The sequence below is a fragment of the Schistocerca cancellata genome, chromosome 1, assembly GCF_023864275.1.
Source record: "Schistocerca cancellata isolate TAMUIC-IGC-003103 chromosome 1, iqSchCanc2.1, whole genome shotgun sequence".
Classification (NCBI taxonomy): domain Eukaryota; kingdom Metazoa; phylum Arthropoda; class Insecta; order Orthoptera; family Acrididae; genus Schistocerca; species Schistocerca cancellata.
Window position 1 is genome coordinate 1,016,009,375 of NC_064626.1, and position 25,584 is coordinate 1,016,034,958.

The 25,584-nt window shown below is 43.2% G+C and overlaps 1 protein-coding gene across 1 annotated transcript in view; it reads right to left on the bottom strand.

The window, feature by feature from the left end:
* LOC126121660 (lachesin-like) overlaps positions 1-25,584 on the bottom strand; it is a 1,053,745-nt gene that overhangs the window by 365,035 nt on the left and 663,126 nt on the right. The gene's annotated exons all lie outside the window — the stretch shown is intronic.

A 25,584-nucleotide genomic window follows, 5' to 3' on the forward strand; every position in this document is an offset into this window, starting at 1 on the left:
GCCCAGCTAATAGGAGCAGCATTTAAAACAACATAATCATTCACGAGTCAACTAGAGCAAAGCTAACCAAGCTTAACAAACGTCAATCAAATTCTTCTCAAGGAAAAGTACGCAAATACAATAACATATCAAAAAGCGTGATAAATTCTTAGTCCCTGCTCGTATTCTGTTAACATCAGCCAACACGAACAGGAAAACACATAATTGAACTTGCAAACTTGCCGAAGCTAATCGAAGTAACCAACAATAGAAACACGCAGGTCTTCAAAGGATGTCGACCAAAAAAAAGAAAAAAAGCATCAGGAAGCAAAACCACTCGTGGCAGCTCTTAGCAAAGGGCATTGCCCGATTACCAATCAAGCAACAGTCTGAGACAGCAGATCTTTAAAATTAGATCACGGCCGGCTCCATGGTGCACTGCAGAAGACTTTATGGAGGAATCTGAAATATTCCTCCATTTTACACTGAAGAGAAAAAGGAACTGTTACATCTGCCTAATATCGTGTAGGGCTTCCGCGAGCACGCAGAAGTGCCGCAACACGACATGGCATGGACTCGCTAATGCTGAAGTAGTACTGGAGGGAACTGACACCATGAATCCTGCAGGGCTGTCCATAACTCCGTAAGAGCGCGAGGGGCTGGAGATCTGAACAAGACATTGCACGGCATTCCAGATTTGCTCAATAATATTCTCGTCTGGAGAGTTTGGTAGCCAGCAGAAGTGTTTCAACTCAGAAGAGTGTTCCTGGAGCCACTCTGTAACAAATCTCAATGTGTAGGGTGTCGCGTTGTCCTACTGAAATTACCCAAGTCCGACGGAATGCACAATGGATATAAATGGATGCAGGTGATCAGACAGGATGCTTACGTACGTGTCACCTGTCAGATTCGTATGTAGACGTATCAGGGCTCCCATATTATTCCAGATGCTCAGGCCCCGCAGAATTACAGAGCCCCCACCAGTTTGAAAAATCCCCTGCTAACATGAATGGTCCATGGATTCCCGAGGTTGTCTCCATACCCGTACACGTCCATCAGCTCGATACAATTTGAAACGAGACTTGTCCGACCAGGCAACATGTTTCCAGCCATCAACAGTCCAATGTCGGTGTTGAAAGGCCCCAGGCGAGGTGTACAACTTTGTAACGTGGAATTTTCTAGGGTACGTGAGTGGTCCTTCGGCTCGGTAAGCCCATATCGATGATATTTCGTTGAATGGTTCGCACGCTGTCACTTGTTGTTGCTCCAACGCTGAAATCTGCAGCAATTCGCTTAAGAGTTGCACTTTATCACGTTGAACGGTTCTCTTCATTCGTCGTTGGTCCCGTTCCTGCACGATCTTTTTCCGGCCACAGTGATGTCGGAGATTTGTTGTTTAACAGTATTCCTGATATTAACGAGACACTCGTGAAATGATGGTACGGGAAAATCTCCGCTTCATCACTACCTCGAAGATGCTGTGTCACATCGCTCGTGCGCCGACTATAACACCACGCTCAATCTCACTTAAATCTTAATAACCTACCGTTGTACCGACCTAACAACTGCGCCAGGCACTTGTCTTATAGAGGCGTTGCCGATCGCAGCGTCTTACTCTGCCTGTTTACATATCTCTGTATTTGAATACTCATGCCTGTATCCGATTCTTTGGCGCTTCAGTGTTGTACGGCCGCCAGTCTACCGCGATCTGGATGCGGATTGCATGATATCCCAGCCTGGCACTGCGCCGATTACGAAGGTTACGTGAGAAGAAATGATGTACTGTCACAGCAGGGTGGGGGCAAGCTACCATAAATACTACGCGATACCGCTATGCAGGATCAGTCATCGTCTGCAACTAGCTCCGATACTCTACAACGGTCTTCGGGCTGACACGGGCTGAACGTTTGCCTTGCAGCTGGTGCCCAACAGCCGACTGACTTTAGCCGATTTCAGGGTGCCTAGCTGGAAAACATAATTGAGGATATGCTAAATAATAATCGTCGCTGTTAATAATGGTAGCAAAACTGAAGGAAAATCAGGACGTTCATAGGATTTGTCGACCTATGATTGTTACAATGGTTGTCATGTTGTGTTCTATAAGTGATTGTATGACAATTCATTTTGGTAGGAATCCAAGAAATGGACGTACACCTCCAATGTCAAAAGGTGCAAGATGTTAGAAATTCTGAGAAATACACAATATGTACAAGAACCAAGAGCGAACAACAAGAGTCGAAGACCAGGAACGAAGTGCACGGATTAAAAAGTGTGTAAGACAGTGATGTAGTCTTTTGCCCCTGCTGTTCAATCCCTACATTGACGAAGCAGTGAAAGAAATAAAAGAATGGCCCAGGAGAGGGGTTAAAGCACAAGGTGAAAGGATGTCAATGTTAAGATTTGCTGATGGCATTGCTTTCCTCAGTGAAAGTGAAGAAAAGTAACAGAACCTTTTCAATGGAATAGACAGTCTAAAGAGTACAGAATACAGCAATGAGAATAAATCGAGGAAAGGCGAAGGTAATGAGAAGCAGCAGAAATGAGAACAGCGAGAAGAAGTGATGACCACGAATTAGATGAAATTCAGTAATTTTGATACCTAGGCAGCAAAATAGCCCCTGACGGACGGAGCAAGAAGGGCATAAAAAACAGACTAGTAGTGGAAAAATGGGCATTCCTGGCCAAGAGAAGTCAACTACTATCAGAGATAGATCCTAATTTGAGAAAAAATTCTGAGAATGCACGTTTAGAGTACAGCATCGTATGGTAGTGAAACATGGACTGTGAGAAAACTGGAACAGGAGCAGGTCGATTATATGTTGCTAGAGAATGACAAAAAATTGTGTGGACTGATAAAGAAGGAAACGAGGAGTTTCTCCGCAGAATCTCGGATAGCCAAATGGTAAGGTGATCGCTCGCGATAAACGGGAAATCCGAGTTCGAATCCCAGTCCGACACAAATTTTCATTGTCGTCATTCCACTACATTACTGATGGTTGTTCATATCCGCAACTGCCAATATGTTTCATGCATTACATTTAAGGATCACTTACGTTAAGCAGTTTTCCTTTCCTCTTCTCATATAGGCGTAAGTGATCAGGCCTAATTGATCACTTTACTTTCAGTAACATATAACATCTGAAAGGCATATCCCGATGCTGGTCTGTGGGGGAAATAGACTGGTAAATAGGTCTTGTTGGGCTTTCCATATGGGGGCGTCTCCTACTTTGCATCTGTTCGGTAACTGAAATGTTTTTTCGGTAACTATAGAAGCTGAAATACTGAATTAAAATTTATACCAAGGCTAGGACTTGAATCCATATCTGCTGCTTAGTGGGCAGATGTGTTGTCCATTACACTACACCAGCCTAGCATTGTGGTTAACACAGCTCCACATACTTCCCTACTTCAGTCCCCTCTGTAACACACACTTTAATTCACGCCTCAGACCATTCTGATCCCCCCCCCCCCCCTTTCTCAAATCGCCAGTATTGCCTAGTAAGCAGCAGATCCGTGATCAAGTCCCGACCTTGGCACAAATTTTAACTCGTTACTTCGGTTTCTACCCTAATCGTAGATGAAATTGAGACTCAATATCTCTCCAGGAAAATGTAATTCCACCAGATGAAAAATTTTCAATTAGGAAAATCTACATACATTTTACCATCGTTGCTATTATCTCTGTATGAGCAACTACGGTAATTCGTTTAGCTGCAAACACGTGTGATGAAATTCGCTAATATTCTGAGATTTACATTACTGGCCTTATATCTCTTGTCACTGAACAGGTCGGTAAATCGACGGTACGTTTTTAAATGAGATACGCACAGGCAAAGTGTACAACCGACTTTTAAGTTCCTTTCCGTCATTCGCGGCTAGTGTGTGCCAATGCACCCGTCGCATAGCCCAAGTACTGTTCTGTCATTTCCAAGAAGTATTTAAATTGCAAGCAAGGTATGTCTGGCGGAAAATAGTCGCCTCTGACAGCGTGTGTCCACAATTTACGAAATAAATCGTTTATTTCAGTCGTTCGTAAGAAGCGATAGTGCAACAACTGACCGATAGGTTTCCCTTTGTGTAAAAGCTCAGCTTTCTTTAGAGTTTCCATTTCCGAAACTCATTAAATTTCTCATCTCTTCTTTTGTTCCTGGAAATAATGAAAAATCCGTTTGCACGGACGATGAAAAGCGAATGCAAGGACTTGTAAGCCTTGAACAACACACAGCAATTCAGAATTAGATTGCAGATATTTTTCTATGTCCACGAGAACACAGAAATTTTGTACGTCCCTAGACCGCTCGCGCGGAAAGAAACACTTTTAGAAGAGATTGACTAGTTGCACATCCACCAGTATAAATGCAAAATAGGGACAAGATCAGATCTGTGCCTGCCACAGTTCACTGCCTAATCTAGCTTTGATAACAGGCTGGCACGACCAATATGGCAGTTCAAATGGCTCTGAGGGACTTAACATCTGAGGTCATCAGTCCCCTAGAACTTAGAACTACATAAACCTAACTAACCTAAAGACATCGCACACATCCATGCCCGAGGCAGGATTCGAGCCTGCGACCGTAGCTGTTATATGACTTCCGTGTACACGCTGATTCTTTTGACTTGTAACGGCAGGTCCTTTGTACTGAAATTATGAGATATCTTAGATATGAGATGCATTCAAGTTCTAAGGCCTCCGATTTTTTTTTCTCCGGACTGGAAAGAGATAAAAACATGCGCATTGTTTTAAAATGAGGCCGCGTTCATTGTCAATACGTCCCAGAGATGGCAGCACCGTACGGCAGATGGAATTTTACCGCCAGCGGCGAGAATGAGAACTGTTTTAAAAACTTAAAATGGCGACGTTTTCCTTACTTGAACAGCGTGCAATCATTCGTTTTCTGAATTTGCGTGGTGTGAAACCAATTGAAATTCATCGACAGTTGAAGGAGACATGTGGTGATGGAGTTATGGATGTGTCGAAACTGCGTTCGTGGGTGCGACAGTTTAATGAAGGCAGAACATCGTATGACAACAAACCGAAACAACCTCGGGCTCGCATAAGCCGGTCTGACGACATGATCGAGAAAGTGGAGAGAATTGTTTTGGGGGATCGCCGAATGACTGTTGAACAGATCGCCTCCAGAGTTCTGTGCACACAATCCTGCATGACGACCTGAAAATGCGGAAAGTGTCATCCAGGTGGGTGCCACGAATGCTAACGGACGACCACATGGCTGCCCGTGTTGCGAACGTTAGGTCACTCTTCTCCTTCTTCTTCACATGGTGGCTGAACTTAATGGTATATTTTGGAGTTGGAAAACGGTTTGATTCAGTTCAACAATACTTGTTTCGTTCAGAACTGTAATTCAATACAGTATTTCACGATTACATTTTTTTGTTGTTTTCTTTATTCAGATGTTCAAATGTGTGTTAAATCTTATGGGACTTAACTGCTAAGGTCATCAGTCCCTAACCTTACACATTACTTAGCCTAAATTATCCTAAGGGCAAACACACACACCCATGCCCGAGGGAGGACTCGAACCTCCGCCGGTAGTAGCCGCACAGTCCATGGCTGCAGCGCCTCAGACCGCTCGGCTAATCCCGAGCGACTTTTCTTTACTATTTACGTGCAGAGCGCAATATAGCGTGATGGGTGACAAGCCCGTGAATTTGCAGTTCACTGGGTTTACTTTCTTGTATGCGTTGCTTCATTCACAGTTCTTAGAGCGTATCTTTTCACGAATGTTTCGAAGATTTTTCTTTCAGTACTCACGCCGTTTTTAACGGATTAAACCGTAGTTTGGGCCTTCATCCTTTGTCTGTGAGTCTGCCATGTGGTACCATAGTCTAAATTCGTTCTGAGTAGGTTAAATGTAAGGACTACCGTCTTTAGCGATCTAATTTAGTTATTTACCGCCCCTCTTCTTTCGAATATTTAATGCACGTTAACGAGATATCTTTCAATGAGGAGCATAGATGTAGTGTGCAGACTACACTATGTGTGCTTTATGTTGTATCCATCAAGTAACTCTGTGTTCGATGTTGTAATACATACCGTTCCACGTAGAACGAGTACCAACATGCATAAGGAATTGGCTCTGAGCACTAAGGGACTGAACTTTTGAGATCATCAGTCCCCTAGAACTTAGAACTACTTAAACCTAACTAACTTAAGGACATCACACACATCCATGCCCGAGGCAGGATTCGAACCTGCGACCGTAGCGGTCGCGGGTTCCAGACTGTAGCGCCCAGAACCGCTCTACCACTCCGGCCGGCCATAAAACAGTTCTTTCTTATTTCAATTAATTTAATAAATTTTTGTCACTATGGTACCAGGCCAGTAAAACGCCTATGTTCTCCCTGCTCTTATTGCAATACGTTTAAGTGCAATTGTTTACCACTCATAGCATCCTAGCACGTTACTGTCTGAAAATTTTTTTCCTTGTTCCATACTGTGCGCTCCAAGACTGCAACTCACATGAGTCTCACCATGTCTGTAATAACTTTTCCATACCCAGCATTTTGAGTTACTAAAGGAGTTAAGGGACCATTTAAATAAGACTATATTATCATCCTTTCATGGTGTGGGTTCCTGTAGTCATGTCCTAGTTCATGAACCACGGCCAACGAATGAGTGGCCAAGTAAGTGGTCCCGACAGTCCTTTGGAATAAGGCTGGGCATCTCGGATATATTCTGAGTCGTGGTCACCTTTGTGCTCATACGGCAAAGACTACCAAATCCAACGGTTAGTCCCTCAGCCGTTAGGGGTAAAACCCAATGGGACTCGGGGCAAGTAAGGCTAGCAACCTGCTTCCCTGGCACTTTAAATATGATGCTGGCAACAATCAGAGCAAAATGCCTCGGACCTTTGGAGGTGACGGAGTCCCACCTCTAACTGACAAACCAGGGACTCCTAAGATACGACTTGGCAAACAAATGGTAATGAGATGGGGAGCTATTAATATCAATGCGGGCTACTCTGGGAAGAAGGCAGAGCTGGCAGAGGCTGCAAGTAAGATGGGGCTGGACGTTTTAGCTGTTAGTGACATTCGGGTAAGGGGTGAGAAAGAAGAGGAAGTGGGAGAATACAAGGTCTACCTGTCGGGAGTCAAAGCAGGAACAGCACAATGGGGTGTAGGGCTTTACATCAGGAAAGAAATGGAACCCAGCGTAGTTGCAATAAGGTATGTAAACGAACGACTGATGTGGATAGATTTGACAGTGTCTAGCAAGAAAATTAGGATTGTGTCAGTATATTCGCATTGTGAAGGGACAGATCAAGATAAGATGGATAGTTTTTATGAGGCACTCAGTGATGTAGTTGTTAGAGTAAAGGACAGTGTTCTGCTCATGGGTGATTTTAACGCCAGGATTGGAAATCGAACAGAAGGGTATGAAAAGGTTATGGGTAAATTTGGAGAGGATATGGAGGCCAACAGGAACGGGAAACAACTCTTGGATTTCTGTGCCAGTATGAGCTTAGTAATCACAAACTCCTTTTTTAAACATAAGAACATTCACCGGTATACTTGGAAAGGCAGGGGAACCAGATCTGTCATTGACTATATAATAACAGATTAGGAATTCAGGAAGGCTGTGAGGGATACACGTGTATTCAGGGGATTCTTTGATGACACTGATCATTATTTAATCTGCAGTGAAATTGGGATTGCGAGGCCGAAAGTGCAGGAGGTCAGGTCCATATGTAGGAGGATAAGAGTGGAGAAACTTCAGGATAAGTAAATAAGGCACAAGTACATAACAGCGATCTCAGAAAGGTACCAGTTAGTTGAATGTAGTCATTGGAAAAGGAATGGAATAGGTACAGGGACACAGTACTAGAAGTGGCTAAAGAATGTCTCGGAACAGTAGTGTGTAAAAGTAGGATGAAGCAAACAGCTTGGTGGAATGATACAGTCAAGGCGGCCTGTAAAAGGAAAAAGAAGGCGTATCAAAAATGGCTACATACCAGAACCCAGGTAGACAGAGAAAGTTATGTTGAAGAAAGAAACAAAGCCAAACAGATAATTGCAGCATCCAAGAAGAAATTGTGGGAAGACTTTGGAAACAGGTTGGAGACTGTGGGTCAAGCTGCTGAAAAACCATTCTGGAGTGTAATTAGCAGTCTTCGAAAGGGGGGTAAGAAGGAAATGACAAGTATTTTGGACAGGTCAGGAAAACTGCTGGTGAATCCTGTGGATGCCTTGGGCAGATGGAGGGAGTATTTTGAAGAGTTGCTCAATGTAGGTGAAAATGCGATCAGTAATGTTTCAGATTTCGAGGTAGAATGGGATAGGAATGATGATGGAAATAGGATCACATTTGAGGAAGTGGAAAAATGGTGAATAGATTGCAGTGCAATAAAGCGGCTGGGGTGGATGAAATTAAGTCGGAACTCATCAAATACAGTGGAATGTCAGGTCTTAAATGGCTACACAGGATAATTGAAATGGCCTGGGAGTCAGGACAGGTTCCATCAGACTGACAAAAGCAATAATCACACCAATCTTTAAACATGGAAACAGAAAAGAGTGTAACAGCTACAGAGGTATCTCTTTAATCAGCGTTGTGGGTAAAATCTTCTCAGGTATTGTTGAAAGGAAAGTGCGAGTATTAGTTGAGGACCAATTGGATGAAAATCAGTGTGGGTTTAGGCCTCTTAGAGGTTGTCAGGACCAGATCTTTAGCTTACGGCAAATAATGGAGAAGTGTTACGAGTGGAACAAGGAATTGTATCTATGCTTTATAGATCTAGAAAAGGCATATGACCGGGTTCCTAGGAGGAAGTTATTGTCTGTTCTACAAGATTATGGAATACGAGGCAAACTTTTGCAAGCAATTAAATGTCTTTACATGTATAGTCAGGCAGCAGTTAGAGTTGACGGTAAATTGAGTTCATAGTTCACAGTAGTTTCAGGGGTAAGACAAGGCTGCAACCTGTCTCCACTGTTGTTCATATTATTTATGGATCATATGTTGAAAACAATAGACTGGCTGGGTGAGATTAAGATATGTGAACACAAAATATGCAGTCTTGCATATGCGGATGACTTAGTTGTGATGGCAGATTCGATTGAATGTTTGCAAAGTAATATTTCAGAGCTAGATCAGAAATGTAAGGACTATGGTATGAAGATTAGCATCTCCAAAACGAAAGTAATGTCAGTAGGAAAGAAATATAAACGAATTGAGTGCCAAATAGGAGGAACAAAGTTAGAACAGGTGGACGATTTCAAGTACTTAGGATGCATATTCTCACAGGATGGCAACATAGTGAAAGAACTGGAAGCGAGGTGTAGCAACGCTAATGCAGTGAGCGCTCAGCTACGATCTACTCTTTTCTGCAAGAAGGAAGTCAGTACCAAGACTAAGTTATCTGTGCACCGTTCAATCTTTCGACCAACTTTGTTGTATGGGAGCGAAAGCTGGGTGGATTCAGGTTACCTTATCAACAAGGTTGAGGTTACGGATATGAAAGTAGCTAGGATGATTGCAGGTACTGGTAGATGGGAACAATGGCAGGAGGGTGTCCACAATGAGGAAATCAAAGAAAAACTGGGAATGAACTCTATAGATGTAGCAGTCAGGGCGAACAGGCTTAGATGGTGGGGTCATGTTACACGCATGGGAGAAGCAAGGTTACCCAAGAGACTCATGGATTCAGCAGTAGAGGGTAGGAGGAGTTGGGGAAGACCGAGGAGAAGGTACCTGGATTCGGTTAAGAATGATTTTGAACTAATAGGTTTAACATCAGAAGAGGCACCAATGTTAGCACTGAATAGGGGATCATGGAGGAACTGTATAAGGGGGGCTATGCTCCAGACTGAACGCTGAAAGGCATAATCAGTCTTAAATGATGATGATGATGATGATGATATCATCCTTTCTTAACTGTGTGTTTGTATGCTAAAGATTTCCATCTGTCATTTGTGAATATTCATGAATGTCTCATATTTCAATAGCAAATAAACTGACATGCTTTATAATTACTGACATCCTATTTTTAAATGACGCAACGTATGAATCGAAACTTGGTTCTTTCACTTGTGTTTAACCTGCTCCAGTGACGTGATGAATGTTTCAGAAAGGCCTTGTGGTTGATTAATCGTAATGCATACCACGCCATCTCATGCGTTATTATGTATCACTGAGTTCGCATGTTTACACCGAAGCCGGCTGGAGTGGCCGAGCGGTTCTAGGCGCTACAGTCTGGAGCCGCGCCACCGCTACGGTCGCAGGTTCGAATCCTGTCTCGGGCATGGATGTGTGTGATGTCCTTAGGTTAGTTCTAAGTTCTAGGGGACTGATGACCTCAGAAGTTAAGTCCCATAGTGCTCAGAGCCATTTGAACCATTTTTTTACACCAAAATAATCCACTACATGTGCAATCAACATTAATGCTTTTACTGGGCCGATACATTTTTGTAGTGACAGACAATCCACATCAGACCAGTAGGCCGTGAACACAACGTAACCAACATGATAAAATTTGTTCTTTGCAATACAAACCCTTGAAGTTTGGAAGGTAGGGGACGATATACTGGCAGAAGTAAAGCTGTGAGTTTTGCTTGGGTACCTCTCATGGTAGAGCACTTGCACGCGAAAGGCAAAGGTCCCGAGTTCGAGTCTCGGTTCGACACACAGTTTTAATCTACCAGAAAGTTTCATACAAACCCTGTTTGGTCAATATTACGATATCTAAATTTATGTTCTCTTTGAAATATCTCCTTTATACATTTTCTTCAAGCCTAGGTTTCTTTCTATCATTACGTAATATTCGTAACAGTGGAACACACTTTTACCGAGTCATCTGCTGGGCAACCAGACAAGCTTGAGGCGTGCTAGAGAATTGTTATTTCAATAGCAAAGCTCATTTCCTAACACTAAAGTTACGTAATCAAGTCGGTAGAGTAATAGCAGAAATGATAGTGGAACATATCGCTAGTATGAGCTCTGTTTAGTTTAATATTGACTGCTACAAACCTCGTCTTAATCCCACTTTTATATCGGTAGACATTTTAATTTGAATTGAGAGCACGCATCAGAATTCGATGGCGCGCTCAACGGCCTGGATCCTACCATTTAACCCTGAGAGACGCAGAGAGCCCGGTAAAAACACAAGTCACCCACGGCAGGGCTGGAGCGAGCGTGCTCGAGTCTTCACGCAGGGATATTACCGGTTTGCTAGGGCAGACATACCTTAGCAGCAGGTATCCGGCGTTGTCACAAGCCCTGAAGGGTGGGAAAAGCAAAAGTTGTCCATCCCAAAAAAGTACGTTTTCGAGGAGACAGAAGCTAACATTAGGAGGCAAAAGTCATGGGATACATCCTAATACCGTGTCGTACCTCTTTTTTACGGCGTAATGTAGCAGCCAGACTTGTCATGGACTGAAAAAGCCGTTGGATGTTCCCTGCAGGAACACTGAGCCCCTCTGCCTCTTCAGCCGTCCACAATTGCGAATACGTAGCCGGTGCACGATTTTGTGCACGAACTGACCTCCCGATCATGCCCTATAAATTTTCGATGGGATTCATGTTGGACAATCTGGATGACAAATCATTCGCTCGAATTGGCCAGAAGGTTTTTCAAACAAGTCGTGAACAATTGTGGCCCAGTAACATGAAGTCCATGAATGACTGCAAATGATCTTCAAGTAACATAAAGCCCATGAACGGCTGCAAATGATCTTCATGTAGTTGAACATAATTACTTCCACTCAATGATCGGTTCAGTTGGAGCAGAGGACTATGCCAAATCGTGTAAACACAGCCCACATCATTATGGAGCCACCATCAAGTTGTACAGTGTCTTGTTGGCATACCCCACACTCGAACCCAACCATCCGTTCTCACAAACTGAAATCGGGACTCATCTGAGCAAGCCATGGTTTTCCAGTCGTCTAGGGTCCAACTGATACGGTCAAAAGAAGTGCTGCAGGCTGTTAGCAAAGCCACTAACGTCTGTCGCCTGCTACCATATCAAATTAACCAGATTGATTTCTGCGGTTATTTCACCCATTGTTCTTTACCTTTTAGCACTGACAACTGTACGCAAACTCCCCTGTTCTCGCTCGTTAAGTGAAGGCCGTCGGGACTACTGTGTTGTCCGTGCTGAATGGTAATACCTGAAATTTAATATTCTCGGCACTCTCTTTACATTGGCTCTCGGAATACTGAATTCCCTAACAATATCCAAAATGGAATGTCCTCTGCGTCTAGCTCAGCGACCATTCCGTGTGTACAGTCTGTTAATTACGGTTATGTGGCCATAATCGTGTCAGAAACCTTTCCAAATCAATCACCTGAGAACAAATGACAGCTCCGCTAATGTAGTGCCCTTTTATACCTTATGGACGTGATACTCCCTCCATCTATATATGCTCATATCGCTATCCCATGACTTTTGGCAGAATTGGTAGTCTATGAACCAGGATGTAGCGTTATCATATCAAAATTGCATATATCAAGGAACGTGGCGTGTCTGACGTTTGGATAAACAGTGATAAACAGGAGTATCAGGTGCTTGTCCGAAGCAAAATGCGATATGTGTTGACTGAGGACGGATATGTAGCTAATGGTAGTTTCACTCCAGTGACACAAAAAGCCTTTTGATCGTTCATCTAGGCAAAGTCAAAATATGAACGGTCGCGTAGTGAACGACTTTAATTGGTGTTTTGAAGTTATATTTGTGACTATGACGACACCTACAGCATTAGACGTTGATAGGTTATGGTGAACCAAGCTTAGATCACGTGGTTGTGTCGTGTCTCATCTTGACGACGGTAAAGCCATCCTCACAGTGGGGGGGGGGGTCAGGTAACCATTACATAGCTGTACGCGTTTTTTGACGTCACGTCGTGTTATTTTACTTTGAGGAGCCACTGACTCGCTTGAAACACAAAATAAGTTCTAAGATATTCGTATTTCGCCAACGTGCAACGAAACTTGAACCAATGAAACTTGAATCAATACTAGGCAAGAACACTCTCTATATCACAAGCAGAGCTTTGGAGATGCCGTACTGAATTTTTCGTTTCCAGGTGAGGCCTGCATTTCATGGGCTCTGAACACTGTGGGACTTAACATCGGAGGTCATCAGTCCCCTAGAACTTAGATCTACTTAAACCTAACTACCCAAAGGACATCACACACATCCATGCCCGAGGCAGGATTCGAACCTGCGACCGTTGCGGTCACGCGGTTCCATACTGTAGCGCCTAGAACCGCTCGGCCACCCCGGCCGGCTTTTGTTGTAATAAAATAAAGGATTTGTTGTAATAAAATCATGGCAAACGTCATTTTGGTAGTCAAAGAATTTTCATATTTAGTTTTTTTCGTGCTGTAACTCGAGTGTTATGGAAGTTTGCCGTTTCGAGGCAACGGCACATTGGAGATTAATGAAAAATGTGTCTTTCTTGGTAGAATTTGTTATAATTAAATGTCAGTTGGTACACATCGGACATTAAAGCCTTCCGAAGATCGTAACATATAATACAAAGTGAGCTGTTGAAGTTAAGAGTTGCTTGGTTGGTAGAGGTGCTGGATTATGAAGACAAGTGTAGTGTGTTCACGTTTTTGTGTATTACAACCTTTTCTTTCATCTTCTCATTTTGTAAAAGATTGTGGGACTTTGTTATTAAATTAATAGAAATATATTCCTTAATATTCTATGTTATGAAAATGTAAGTGCGGTGTCTCTGAGGAGTGAGTTTGTCCGGTTTCTGTGAAGTTTTATACGCTGATGCCCTTACTGACTGGACATGGAACTGCTCCTTCTTACATGTTCACGGGTATTGCAGTTTTTATTTGTGTGTCCTACACGTAGAACAACATGACTAGCGTATGGACAAGGGAGGAAATGCGCGTTTTAACAGAGCTAACGTAGGAATTTTAAGTGCGCCCATTTTCGGAAGCAAACTGCGTCGTTTTCGAGCCGACTCCAGCCGCTGGAGGGCGCCACCACCGTAAATTGCTTTCAGTAGCACGTCCCATGTGAAGCGGGCGATGTTAGTCTGGAGGCTGGATTTCTCGTCTGCTTCCATTGAAAGTTAACTGCCTCGTCCCATGTGAGGGCTGCTGAAGTAGGAAAGTGCTTTCTATCTTGTTGTGAATTTTCTCAGTTTCTTTTTACTTTTCTGCTTTTGGTCGCAACTGGGGTGTCAGTTTTTATCGTCTTGAATAAGGCAGTGCTTAGTTGCCAAGCACATTCAGAACTGTCCCAGTGTTCCCCTTTCAAACCTTGACGTGGCTGCATTACTACTGTGATCTGAAACGGGAGTCGCTACTGAGTTAAATTTAAAAGTGTTTCTTGTCAGTCGGAATTAGCGGCTACTATTTAGGCTCTGCAAATCCTGGTTCGTGGCGATGGTATTTTTTCATTTGTCTTGTTACTTCTCTGTATACCACTGCATACCAAAGTAGTCGGAGGTCTTATGGCCTCAGCAATGCAGTGTGTCTTACCAGAGTAGTGTCTTATTTATGGAATGGTTACGAATCTCTTGGCTAGTTCTGTTGGTTAACGCAATGAGTAGCTATGTCACAAGAGCTGAAGCACAGTATAAGAACGACTGTAAGAATGGGTAGGTTTTATCAGGTAGAGGATGTGCGGATGGAGTACGCAAAACCAGAAGGTAGGTCTGTTATCCGCAGACCAGCTCGTTTTTGGTGTACTCTTCCTATCCATTGTAAATTGATGCATTAATTGTTCTTGGCTGTCTATTCAAAGTAGAGCAGTTTTAAATCAGCGCACTGAGAAAGGAGGTTTGAAGTTTTACACTGACCGTTCTGCAACGAAGGTCTACATCAAATTATGTTTACTTCACTTGGTTCCAGTCACTGGTATCAATATTCAAATTTTATTTACTTAATTACAAATCTGATATTGTAATACGTCCCAGTACCGTCAGCGTACATTCTCTCAATCTTCTAAGGTGTATCGAATTATTGAAGAACATAAATAGGTTTGTATCTCTCATTCCCGCCTATTTCGTAACGTTGCGTTATTGTAGTTTTATTCATGCCGCAGTCATTAAGTAAATGGCGCACAGCTCCACTTCCCGACTTTACAGCCTCCTCGCCGTGGACCTGCTGTAGCAGCCACTCAAGGTAAATTACACACGCAGTAGTCCTCCCGGACAACTCCGGTTACTCTGTGAACCGTGAACCCTGCCAATAGCAGTGGCTCCGTTGTGGTCTGCTGAGATCCGACAGTCCACCACGCCACATCTTCGAGAACAAGGCTCGCCTGCGGCCCGATCTATGCCGTCTGTCTGAGGCCCAATGCATTCAGCAACACCGGATATGTGGCGGAGTGTGGCGGCGACTTGGCGCCGTTGCCAGTCATCCCCATCTAAACACACTCAACAATATTCCCGTACGCCATAAGGGCGCTCATGTGTCGGCCGTGTGCACAGCGATTGGCATTAGCTTTTCCATTCGCTGAAATGTGTTTTATCCCATGCTACATCACTGGCGTCGCAGCCGAGGTAGTTCTTATTTTGTCCACTAAATGAAACAGGAGTTGATTTACAAGTGCGCCTTTACTGAACATGTTCTACTCGTACAAACATCAGACACTAGCTGTCGGAACTGTGAAGAACGGAAAGGCCTTGGAACAAGCTTCAAAAAAGGAGACTGAGGCAACTTGACTTTTATTTTATTTTATTTATTTATTTTTTGAGGGTCCTATGTCAGCTCTCAAATGGAAAAAATAAAAGTGATGTATATTGCCTATGCACAAAACATCACACAACCATTAAAGAGGTTATTATAACATAAATAAAAATGGTGTAACCGCTTTACAGCTACTAGGACTAACCAATCGCAAACAAAACAATGAAAATGGTGGAAAAACTTTTCTTTCACACTTTTCTGATGCTTACTGTGTATGGCTTTCTCGCGTCAAGGCCGGCACCAAGCTAAAGATGTCACTAGTGAAATTCATAAGAAAAGTTAAAGTGGACCACGTAGCTGCAGATGGAGACATTCAGTCGTTGGAACCAACACCAGCCACTTGCCTAGATAGACATTTTGACGCCATTTTTCGGAAAAATGGTCACAGCTATCAACGTAAACGCCACATGCTACTGTACAATTTGCTCTGACAGTTGAAATAAACAGACTGGCTAGCAGCTAAGGAACGAAGACTGGTGGGGCTACAAAGACTGCGATACTGGACTTCTGTATCACTATGATTTCAAAACTACCATTTAATTACAAATTACAATTATGTGTAAATTACATGTAATATTTTTTTGTCATGAAATACGAAATAAATTATACTGATGACGTAATTTCTGTATTTTTATTTCTACTTGAAATCTTTGTGAGAAAATTTAATACTTTTCCCGGTGGAGGGCGGCGGGAATTCGTGTTTTTGGCAACGCTAATACACCAATAATGATACGAACATATCTATAAGTAATCAAATTTCCTAATCTACAAAGTATGGTGTTCAAAATTATCTTGGATGTGTGCCACCACTAAGAGGCTTGAATATCGAGTAATTATTCTTTAAACGTGCTAGAAAATCACCAGTTCGCTTTCGCTAACGAAGAGGAGAGATGGCAGTGTTGAATGTGTGAACAAATGGAACAACGTACGCAGAAGTCGCATGATGGCGACACGACCATCCCTTGTCCAAGACTCGAGTCCCAAAATGGTGCTTGGCGGAGAAGTGGAGCGCTGCTACTGTTTTCATGGTAGAGTCAAATGCTGTGCCATGCTTTTTGACTAATAACGAGACTGAATGATATCTACCACTTGAGAAAGCTGAAACCACAAAACAGGTTTACCTGATAAAATCAGATTAGCACTTGTCGTAAGAGAAGCATCTAAACCATCGTCTACAATACTGTTGTAAATAAAATTCTATACGTATGACTTGTGACTGCAATGGCTATTCTGAAATTAAATGGGTGGCCGTTTGAGGAAGTATGTGGGAAGACATTTTTAAATAAATGTCTGTGATTGTAACTAATTACTTGCTTTTTTTTTATTTGAGGTCTGGAGACTGTCCCCGCACTCATCGGAGTATTGTTGTGTAAAATGTAAATAATCTGAGTGGTAAAGTCGACTTTCAAAGGACTGCAACACAATTCTCAATCATGAGTTCCAATTTCTTTTCTTTTTCCACCGTACCAAATTCGTCGCTCGTTTGTAAACAGAACCCATAAGATTGATTTAATTATCTTTCTGCCAAGGGGGAACGTTGCATTTGTCACGAAACAGAAAAGAACGTTACACTTACATCTGGTAATGGAACAGATTATGGAATATTAAGGATTTACTGTCGTTAAGCTCCTACTGCTACGAAGTGCTCATCCATCGATGAAGAGTTAGATACATCTCTATTGCATATCCATGGTATCCCCATCCTTTTGGGTCAGATTGAAACAGGTGAGAGTGGGCCCACAACTGTTGACATTGAGATTGGTAACCAATGGTCGAAAATGAGTACTTTTTGTGTTGTTAAGCAGCGTAAGAACGTAGCAATTGTATCTGTTCAAACTGACGACCTCCAGTCTCAGTGCATGCATAGCAACGGCGTATGAAGTTTGTTGTGACTTGGCAAGACAACCAAGCCACTATGATTGGTAGCCGAAAAGCACGCGTTTAGCGCACGCAGGCTGGCGTGAGGTCTGGAACAGGACTAGGTAATTAATATAGCCAATAATGTACGTTGCTGCTGGAATACTTAACTTTAATCCACAATTGGTGAACATCTCTCTTGACGGTACATGCATCACAAGATAAACAGCAATTGATAAAGGCGCCTTGCTAGGTCGTAGCAAATGACGTAGCTGAAGGCTATACTAACTATCGTCTCGGCAAATGAGAGCGTAATTTGTCAGTGAACCATCTCTAGCAAAGTCGGCTGTACAACTGGGGCGAGTGCTAGGAAGTGTCTCTAGACCTGCCGTGTGGCGGCGCTCGGTCTGCAATCACTGACAGTGGCGACACGCGGGTCCGACGTATACTAACGGACCGCGGCCGACTTAAAGGCTACCACCTAGCAAGTGTGGTGTCTGGCGGTGACACCAAAAAGTTCTGCTGCACTCTTTCAAAGATCGCTGGTGTCAGTTGAACCAGGAAGCAGGCAGCTTGGATCCTAGCCAGCAGGTCTTTTCCCGTTTCTACGGGGGTTTCATACACCAACATATTGTCGTAACCTCAGAGGAAAAAGTCCAAAGGTGTTCTTTATGACAGGGGTGTAATAACTCCTCAGCCAGTACTCCCCATATTGTAACCTTCGAAATGAGCATTTTACGGCATAGCTGACGGGTGCTTATTGCTGAGTGGTCGGCTAAACAACCCAACACCACCACCTCAAAGTCTCGTGTTCACGCATACCTTGACCGGCTCTCTGTGGTGTGAACGACTCCGTCTCTCGTAAGTTGGTATCCACGGAGATGAACTTCTTCCCAATTAGGATAAAATCTGCTAGGAAAGCGTTCTCCGCACACTCGAGCTGCTTTGCGAGCACCACATCCTGCCGCACCGTACGATAAATGTACGTCTGCCAACTCTCGTAACGAATAACGTTCCGTCATTGACTATGCTGCATGCACTGTACACAGTGACATACCACACCATAGACATCGTCGTAAGCTCTCTGATTCTATAGACAACTGACGCCTAGGATAGCGGTGTGCAACCGGCACAGGTTTATCTATCTTGAAAACATATAAGTATTTCGTGATAAAGGATAGACTACTCAAAGAAGTGTAGATTGGTTTGACACCTGTAACGAAAAATTTGGTCGCTGACGAATTCGCGTTTTGTCTGATCAAGTATAAGCTTCCAGCGAGAAGGTTGTTAACAGAGTTATAAAATTAATTTTGGTATCGTTTGAGATATCGTTATTGTATTGGGTCATTTATGAACGTGATTCATTTCAGGGAGACTCTGTGAGTGGCAACGCGCGAGGACTAGCATACCTCCGTCTTAACAGAACCCCAACACTATTCCCTACCTGCTGTCACAGACTCTTCATCATTGCATCTTATCACCCAAAGCACAGATGTACGCTATCCAAAAGCCTACAGGAAACGGTTGTTTCTTAGTACCACAGAAGGGTAAACTTGAATAACGAGCGTAATTCTACGGATGACGTGTGAAGTGAGACTTTCAGAAACAATTCTGTGAATACTTACTAAAAGCTCTTTGAAGCCTAGAATTTCATTTTTTTAAATCTCTGTAGCTCGTAAGAACCGCATATAGTACACCCTTTAAGGAAAAAGTACATGCAATAAGACAGCAATCAACAGTAGTTAAATGTAGAATGTTGTTTAAGATTTTATACGTGCATAAATTTGTGTGCCCTTGCTACTGATTCACGTTCACCGTCAGTGTTTTCACTCATTCGTATTAAAATTGATAATACTGTGGCATCCCTATCGCTCTGCTTTGCACAACACTTCCAGTTGATTTGTGTATTTAGCCCAATCTCCTTTCGCAACATAACCCAGAGCTTCATGTGCAAGGTGCTGAATATCGGCGAGCTTGAAAGGTTGGTCCCTTTCTCCTGCATCTCGTTTTAATAGGATAACACTGGCAGCAGTATGACGGAAGTTGCACAGCTCCATGTCCCATTTCATGTGCAACGTAGTCCAATTCATAGATCTTCTTAGCACCCTTAATGCTTTGCTTGGATAAAAGGTCATCCTCAGTTTCAGTAGAACGTGAATGCCCTTCTTCTGGAAACAAGTCACGACGTTTGCTTCAAGCCATCTAGACGATGATGGCCCGTCGACTTTAACGAAGTGATAGCTTTCATCATCCAGTACGGTGTATAGCTTTAGTCGAATGAGCGCAACATAAAAATGAACCAATTTTTGAAGAAACCCTGTTCTTCACTGAATCAACCAAATTCGACGGAATTCTTATGGCCACAATATGCAAGTTCTGCTCCTGGTACAAAACTAATATTTTCGGATCCAGTCTGAGCAACAATAAAGCCTATAACTACTTTTAGGACACCATTTCCTTTGTAGTTGTGCCAAAAATTTATAGTTTTGCGAAAACCAGTTTCGTACATCAAAAAACTATTGTCCTCCAAAGGCAGTAAAAAAAGTAGTCCGCAAAAATAAATCCTTTCGTTTCACAAGAAATTTGCGTCCATCGTTACATCTAAACTTGAAACCTGCGTCATTTATATGGCGAAGAATGGACGTTTCCGAGCCCTCATATTCAATGCTGTGTTGTACAGATAGTAAAAAATCTGAATAAAAATGAAGCACTGGAAAGTCTATGCAGATTTTAGATGTTCAGACTTTATGTGAGTAATGGACTTCCTAATGTGAACGTTCTTAAATAAATGTAACGTCTACATGCAAAACCCAACCAGATTCAAAGCACCGATCTTGAACCACTATACAATATGAGACATGGGATTTAGGGATTGCAGGATAGGTATGCACGGAGCCTAATCAGTTACCGTTGGTTGCACAGAAAACACATACACTTTATTTTTAGAAAAACTAAACTCTCAACAATAATTTTTAAAAGATTTTTCTACACTGGCAGCTGAAAGCCTTATTAGGAGAATTGCAGGTTATTGTCGGCTGAAGGCCGCAAGCACTGTTACACACAATCAACGGCTGAAGGGCTGATTAAGAAGGTTGAGAATTATTCGTGGGCTGAAGGCCACAAGCAATTTCAGAATACACAACGGCTGAAGGCCTGAATTACAAATAAGGTGGACAATTACACTTTAAAAATACTAAAAGCCTTTATAATAATCTTAATAACTTGTAACAAACTATAGTGACGACTGCAGGCCTTATTAAGAGAAAACTGAAAATAATTTGTCGGCTGAAGGCCACAAGCAGTGTTACAAACGATTAACGGCTGAAGGCCGAAATTACAACAAGTGGGGAAAGCAATAACATGTTAAAACATTAGAGTAAATTTTTAAAAATTATGACAACTTCTCCAGATGAGAGGGAGTGATGCACAGACAGTGCTGCCAGGATCGACGTGAGGAAGGAGACTACAGCTGTGTAAGCGGTGAGACAAGCAGCCAAGAGTTTCACTCACGTAACAGGATAGCATCTCACACTAGGGGTAGCTTAAGAGGCGGCCGACCGACTCACCAATCCGCCTAACGTCCGATCACCGGTACAACGATGGAATATTTTTAGGCAAGGGCGAAGAGACGGACAGCACTACGTCTTCAGAAAAACACCCAAGGCTGAAGGAAACACTAGAAACAACGTAGAGGTCTCAAAAAAATATGCACAGCATAATTCAAGAGGCTGTCGAACTACACACCATGTCGGACAGCATCAATATGACGAGGAAAGGTATACTGCCAGGAAAGTGCGCTAATCTCCAGGGCAGGTAACTGGGGCGTTAGCAGCCACAAGGCAGAAAATACCGCTGGTTGCACTCCACTAATAAGAATAATACTAAATCCACTAACATCAATGAGTAAAAGGCAGCTGATAGCTTCCGCCAACCTGACAGGCTCCACTTGCTGCGGTTGGTCTCACTGCCTCTGAGAGCAGCAACATGCAAACAACAGCGAGATCTCAAACAGTGGAGGTTTCAGTACTGGATACGGTTCAATCAACTCCAAACGTCCTGGGTTCGGTCGTCGGCTACAGCCCCTCGGTCTGACAGTGCCTGCGCGCTGCCATCGGTCCCGGCCTGCCCTTGCACTGTGGACCTCCTCACTGCTCTGTCTGAAGCCGAACTGATCCGTTCACAGCTCCTCACTCCAAATGAAGTACGCAGGCAGCATTAAAATAACTGCTCATTCAAAAGCACAAGATACACACGGATACGGGAAAACAATTCCACGAACAACTCACAATACTGAAACCAGTCACCTTAAGACAACACAGACAAATTATAATTCGGCGCAAACACAGAGAAGCCAGAAGAGGTCTAAAGACAAAACACACGTCGTCCGCGGCGATGACCGACCGAACGACCAACCAACGGTCTTCCCCACCCGAATCAAGCACGGGAAAGATCCCAGTATAAATCGTCAACTGACAACTTATTGCCTTGAGGTCACTTCGATTGTTGGACACACACACACAAGTGAAATTTGCAGTACTCGAATCTCATGGTCCATTCATCTAATACTCGCTGAATCCGGTCCTTGACGTGCACTCTCACGACCACATCCTTCCGTCGGACAGTGCATGAGTGTCGCCACTCGCCAGCGGTCGGGCGAGTACTGGCTGTCCGGTCCTCACTGCTGCTCCGTCCCAACTCAACTATCTCGACACACGATGACCCGGAAATACTAGAGGACGCTCCAAAGATGGTACCGCAGTACGTGCTATCGATAAGCGCTGCTGCTGCCACTCACGAACTTCCAAGGCGAGCAAACGTATTGGCGCCAGTGACATGAACATTGCAGTGGACTGGTGTACAGTCGATAAAAACAAGTCATTTCGTGGAGAACAAGCAATACAGTCTCCAAGAACTGTGGCAGCACATCTCGCAGGAACACCAGGTTACGTGGACCTGGACAATGCCCACCCACACGTTGAGAGAGAATCGTTGCCGATGGTCATCGATATAGGAGTCGTCGGGATTGTCCTCACTCCATAAATGGCTGTTGCGGCTGTTAAAAGCACCATCACAGGTGAATGAGGCCTCATCTGTGAACAATAAAAAAAAGTACGAATTTCAGTACTGCAGCACTGCGTTGGATAATAACCACACGGGTCTCAAAATCCGTTAGTCCCAGTGCTTGCACACGTTCCCTATTTTGGTAGTGTAATACCTGTTCCATCAGTACTCTCCACACGGCATCCTTCGAAGTGTGCGTTTCAAGAGCAGGTAGACTACTTATTGCTGGGTGGTCGGCTACAATATCTCCTCAACGTGGACACACACACACACACATAGGAGTAGTCGGGATTGTCGTCTCTCCAGAAATGCACATGTCTTTGGAGGGAACCTCGGCCGGCTGTCTGTGGCTTGAAAGACCCCGTGTCTCGTAAATTGGCAATCTCGTAAATTGGCAACCATGGAGATAACGTTCTTTCAATTACGATTAAGCCTGTCGGGAAAGCGTGCTTTACGATCACTACATCCTGCTGCAAAGTACATCAAATTCATGTCTACCAATTCTCGTGAAGAATAACGTTCCATCTGCGACTACACCTCCTACACTGAACACCGCAACACATCTAAATCTACGTGATTACTCTGCTATTCTTAATAAAGTGCCTGGCAGAGGGTTCAGTGAACCACCTTCATGTTGTCTCTCTAGCGTTCCACTCTCGAACGGCACGCGGGAGAAACGAGCACTTAATTTTTTCTGTGCGAGCCCTGATTTCTCTTATTTTATCGTGATGATCATTTCTCCCTATGTAGGTGGGTGCCAACAGAATGTTTCCGCAATCGGAGGAGAAAACTGGTGATGGAAATTTCATGAGAAGATCCCATCGCAATGAAAAACGCATTTGTTTTAATGATTGCAACTCCAATTCATGTATCATGTCTGTGGCAGTATCTCCCCTATTTCGCGATAATACAAATCGAGCGGCCCTTCTTTGTACTTTTCCGATGTCATCCGTCAGTCCCACCTGATGCGGATCCCACACCGCACAGCAATACTCCAGAATAAGGCGGACAAGCGTAGTGTAAGCAGTCACTTTGGTAGACCTGTTGCACCTTCTAAGTGTTCTGCCAAGGAATCGCAGTCTTTGGTTTGCTCTACCCACAATATTATCTATGTGATCGTTCCAATTTACGTTATTTGTAATTGCAATCCCTAAGCATTTAGCTGAATTTGCAGGCCTAAGATTTGTGTGACTTACCGCGTAATCGAAATGTAGCTGATTTCCTTTAGTACTCATGTGAATAACTTCACACTTTTCTTTATTCAGGATCAATTGCCACATTTCGTACCATACAGATATCTTATCTAAATCATTTTGCAAGTCGTTTTGATCATCTGGTGATTTTACGAGACGGTAAATGACAGCATCATCTGCAAACAATCTTAGACGGCTACTCAGATTGTCTCCTATGTCGTTAATATAGATCAGGACAATAGAGGGCCTATAACACTTCTTTGGGGAACGCCGGATATTACTTCTGTTTTACTCGATGACTTTCCGTCTATTACTACGAACTGTGACCTTTCTGACAGGAAATCACAAATCCAGTCGCACAACTGAGGCGATACTCCGTAGACACGCAGTTTGGTTAGAAGACCCTTGTGAGGGACTGTGTCGAAAGCCTTCTGGAAATTACACCTCACTATATGCACATCACAAGCTGTCTGATGCAATGGAGCACTGACATTATGGATAGGAGTGCACCTGCAGCACAGGTTAATGCGCCAGTGGAATGCATGCGGTCACCAAATGACACACGTCCTATGAGCTAATTTATGCACAGTGTGCTCTCGGGGGTGTACGCTGTTTATCACTCACAGTCTGCTTGAGTGTGGGACAGACACAGGGATCTTTGTAACAGTGCAGCAAAACAGTATGCTCTGCTGCATACACGCAATGAGTTTTGAGCATTTACTATGAGCTACATTGTTGTCACGTGGCATATGCTGTGTACGTCCGTAACACAGTAAATATGCGTTTCTAATCATCGTTTACCTGCCTCAATATAATCGCTTGTGGAGCCACTATCTCCTGTTTCAACCTGACCCAAAAGGTTTGAGAGGCTCTGTATACTCCACAAGCCATCGTATGATTGGGCAAATGGTTAATTGAAAACGGCTGTCATGTTCCCTTTTCTAGTGTAGTTCCGAATGATCCGCAGGAAAAACAATTGTTGGTAAGTCTCTAGAGTTGTATGAGATACTCCACGATGCTTCAGCACTACCTAAATGGATCTGTGAGGAAATTCACTGGTTTTCCTTGGGTATTTTCTATTTCCTGTATCAGTTTTATGTTGTACAGGCCCCAGACATGGAGCGATATTCGTACTGGGACTGTATCTAACGGTTACTGCTTGTGTAGTTGCTCTTCCAAACAGCACGTCATACGAGCAAACAATTTGCGCCTTTACCCGTGGCAACTCATACCCTAGCTATTCGGATAATGCATGGTTCTGCTTGAAAAGAAATGCCATGCATGTCTTGCCCCACAGCTAATTCACTGCAAATAATAGCTAGTAGCTGTGACCCTGCAGTCAAACAGTCTATGCATTGGCTACAGTTGCGAGTTAACTAAATACACAGAAACACAAAATAAAAGCTATATGAATAATTTAATAACAATGGTTCCGTTTGAAAGTATGTAATGATGTAAATGACAGAATAACGTTCATTTCAAATAAACGGGAAGTGATCCTACGGTATTCAATTAAAAAAAGAAAGAAAATACCCTTATCAAATGCAGTAGAGTTGCGTTGAGTGTGTTACGAGAATGGTGGAAAAATCCCCAAACTAATCAGTCATCAAAAATAAACGAAAACTAAGCTCATTTCATAAGCACAGTTCGCCAAATATTCACCAGCTCAAAAATTAACACAAGCAAGATGACGAGTAGAAATTCATACTCTGTGTCCTCAGTTCCGTAATACGAGCGTAAAAAGTTAGATTTCTTCTCGAGAGCACATCCAAAAACTCGGAATATGAACTGTTTTTAAAAAGTAGAGTACTGTAGCGG